This window comes from Fukomys damarensis, unplaced genomic scaffold (assembly GCF_012274545.1).
Source record: "Fukomys damarensis isolate Sample0158 unplaced genomic scaffold, DMR_v1.0_HiC HiC_scaffold_32, whole genome shotgun sequence".
NCBI classification, from domain to species: domain Eukaryota; kingdom Metazoa; phylum Chordata; class Mammalia; order Rodentia; family Bathyergidae; genus Fukomys; species Fukomys damarensis.
Genome location: NW_022900944.1, coordinates 37360419 through 37363979, shown reverse-complemented (window position 1 = coordinate 37363979; position 3561 = coordinate 37360419).

Here is a 3561-nt window from a genome sequence, read left to right as displayed (position 1 = left end):
AAACAGCTATTTTTTTAACCCTCCCCTCAAAGATTAAGGTCTTGGTATGGATCCAGGTCTTGAACTCATGGTGATGGTCCTGTCTCAGCTTCTCAAGGGCTGGGATTACAGGCATGTGCTACCATACCTGGTTTGCATCAGTTTTGGGGACAAATTAGGCCAAAGGACAACTATAGGTTTACTGGGCAAGACAGCAAGTGACTAAAAGCATGGGGTGTAATGTCAGAAAGATCTGAGTTCCGAACCCAGGTCCTGCTTCTAGCTTTCTGAATTTAGACAAGTTTTATAAATCCTCTGTCTCAGTTCTTTACCTGTGAAATGTCAACAAGGATGCCAACCTCACAAAATTGCCCTGAGGATTCACTAACAAGTGAGAATAGCATTATGCCCAGCTAGCAGAAAGTACCCAATCAACAGCAGCCAGCATTGAAGCTACCCTATTAGTAGCAACTGGCTCAGCAGACGTGCAGCAAGAAGGTCAGAATCAGGAGTCCTAGGACTGCTGTGTAACCCACAGTGCATCTCTCCGTCCCTCACTAACCCTACCTGAGTTCTTTATCTGCCTTCTATCTATATCTACTTCTAGGTCTAAAAGTACCTCTCATTAAAGGTGTGGTGCCATAAGAGATCAGCCTGGAATACATTTTGAGACTCTGTCTCAAAAGATATAAATCAGTCATCAATCCACCTGTCATGGCCTGTAAACAGAAAATGTTTTACAAAGCATAATATGATTCCTCTGCTGGTCTAGATTCCAGATTCCCAGGCATCCTGTCTAGTGTGTAGTCATGGCAGGACTTCACCTGGCAGGCATCCCAATCCACTAGGTCTGGGAGACAGGCACAGGGAAGCACAGGGCCTGGCACAGCTTCTGCTTCTATGTCTAGAAGCCACCCTTTCCCATAGCTTTGGTTCCTAAAAGTCCTGCTCAGTCATGGGACCTTCCTTCAAATAACAAAGGGTTATTTAGGACTGGAAAATAACAGTGGTCATAGTGGGGCTGACAGCTCAGGCACCACGAGTCACCCCTCTCATTAACCTAGCCAACCCTGTTTGGGCAGCATTAGAACGAACAAAAAAGGCCAAACTAGTGCAGGTGCCAAAACAAGCCTGGATGAGGAAGTAAGGTAGAAGTCTCTTAAAACTTTACATCCACCCAGATTAATGTGCCACTCACTATAATGGTCCCAAACTAGTAGTTTTCAAAGTGTCCCAAGGAGCTGGGTAGAAATATAAATTCTACCTAGGATCCAACCACATTAACTGAATCGGAAAACTAGTAGTGTGGTCCAGCAATCTGTGCCTTAACCAGCTCTCTAAGCAATTCTAATGCCTGGCCAAGTGAAAACACTTCTGCCTTAAACTTTCAATTATGAGATACTGTGCTTTAATTTAAGCACTGAACACTTACTACGTGCCGAGGACTGAGCAAATGAGGGAATTTCAAAAATGAGGACATATTTGAAGAGCTCCCACAGTCTAACAGGGGCCAAAATCAAGCACACAAATAGCAGGAGAACAAGGCAGAGTGTGATACAGAGAAACACAAAGGAATCTGCTTCCCACCATTCTCCCCAACCTACCCTCCAGATCTCATGCCATGAGAAGAGAACACCAGGTTCAGGAAAGCCAAGTTGCTCACCTCACCTCCCCAGCAACCCCAAACCTGACGGTTCAGACTTCTCAATTCCACGTGGCACCTAAGGGTCCTCACCAAGCCCTGGGTGTGTGTGTGGGGGGGGTGTTTCTAAGAGGCCACACCTAGTGGTTCTTAGGTGCTTCGGACAGGTTCTGTCTGGAGTTTGGGCTCTGAAAGTGCCCAGGGGCTGGTCAGCACATCACTACAATGCACTCAGGGCAGGGTCACTCCTACAGTCCCTGGCAAGCTTGCAGAGTGTGCAGAGGTAGACATAAACACGCACACAGACGTTGGAGCCCCTGGCCTCCCTTCCTCTGCTCTCAAGTTACAAGGTTAAAAGCATCCTATTCACAGCCAAGGGGGAGGGCTAGGACTGGGGTGCTGAAGCGAAGAACCATCTGGTTCAGATCAACACTGCTCACTCAGGACCCCTCCAAACTCGGAGTACACCCTCCCCTCCCAAGGACTCCAGGTTGCCTTCTCTCCTTTCTTCCCTTCCAGCAGGCAAACCAGGGGTTGGGGTAAAGGGGATGAAGATGACAAAACAAAAAATGAATTATAAAGGCAAGTCTGCTGCCTCTCTGAACCGTTGTTATCTTTTCCCTTCAAATTCACAGCACCAGAACTAAACCTGAGATTACCACCTACAGACACTGCATCTTCCTCCACAAAGTGCTCAGAGCACCTAACAGGCAGCACTCCTCGAAAAGGGCACCCCTTCAAAGTTAGCAGCAGAAGCCACACGAGGCTTAGGGATGTGGCCCCTTTATGATACACTGAGCCAGTTCCTTCCATGTCAGGGGGACTTCTAAGCCCACCAGACATAAGAGGAAGGGATGGCCAACCAGCTTCCAGACATGTGTCCCAAAGACAAAGCAGGACTGTGAGTTACTGGCTAGGAATCACTGTTTCCCAGGGGCCCAAGGGTGCCCTGAAAACCCTTCACTCAACAGCTTTGGCTGAAAGAAGCTGCAGGTCCCTTTGACCACCAGCACCTCTCTCCCACCCAGTCCCACCTTAGACTCTGTTCTCCTGTCCTTTTCGCAGCTGGGGGGGCAAGAGCCAAGATGGGAGATGGATGCAGTTGGCAAGAGATAGAAAACAAAAGGCTAAGTTGAGCAAGCAGCAATGGGTGGGTGCCTCCTCCCCTGGCACAGAGGACCAGAGCCATTATGCAAAAGAGAGGGCAACAGATGTGGTAGCAAAGATAAAGGGGAGATTACAGTGAGCTCGGTCCAGAGCCGCATCAGGGGCTGGGAAGTTTGGTCCAGTCACAGGAGAAAGACTGTAGGGAAGAAACGAGTCTTCCATCCCAAGACATGGGAGGAACAAGAGACAAGGGTCGGGATTCATGCCAGCGTCCACAGGACTGACATACTGGCCAAGTTTCCGGCTTGCACCGTGCCTCAGTTTCTCTAAAGTAAGAAGATCAAAGTGCCAGATCTTATTGGAAAGAACTGGGCCACAGAGGGTGGCCAGGGAGCAGTGCTAAGTAGGAGAAAGACTGTAGGAGAAAGATGAGGGAGGTGCAGATAGTGCAGACAGCTTCTGACCAAGAGGAGTGGAGCGGGGGGGGGGGGGTCTCCAGCTGAAGGCGAGGCCAGAGCACCCCGGGTTGGCGGTGCGAACTGCAAGGCAGTGGACTAGAAGTGGTGACGGGCAGGGAGCGCTTCCAGGGCTGGGGCTCGGGGCTGCCGGCAAGGGGTGCTCCTGGAAAGAGCTCTTGAAAGGCTGGGAGCGGTGCAGAAGCAGAAGGCGGGGATCCGAGTCGAGGCCAAAGCAGCGGACCCCCGCCCCCACGGCGCCCAGACCCCGGGGAAGTTTCGGGTCTGGACCCGGCCAGTCTACACCGCTGGGCCGAGCCCACTGCCCGCGCACAGGAGGTTTGGGGCAGCAAGGGCTCCGCATCTCGCCCGCCCTCA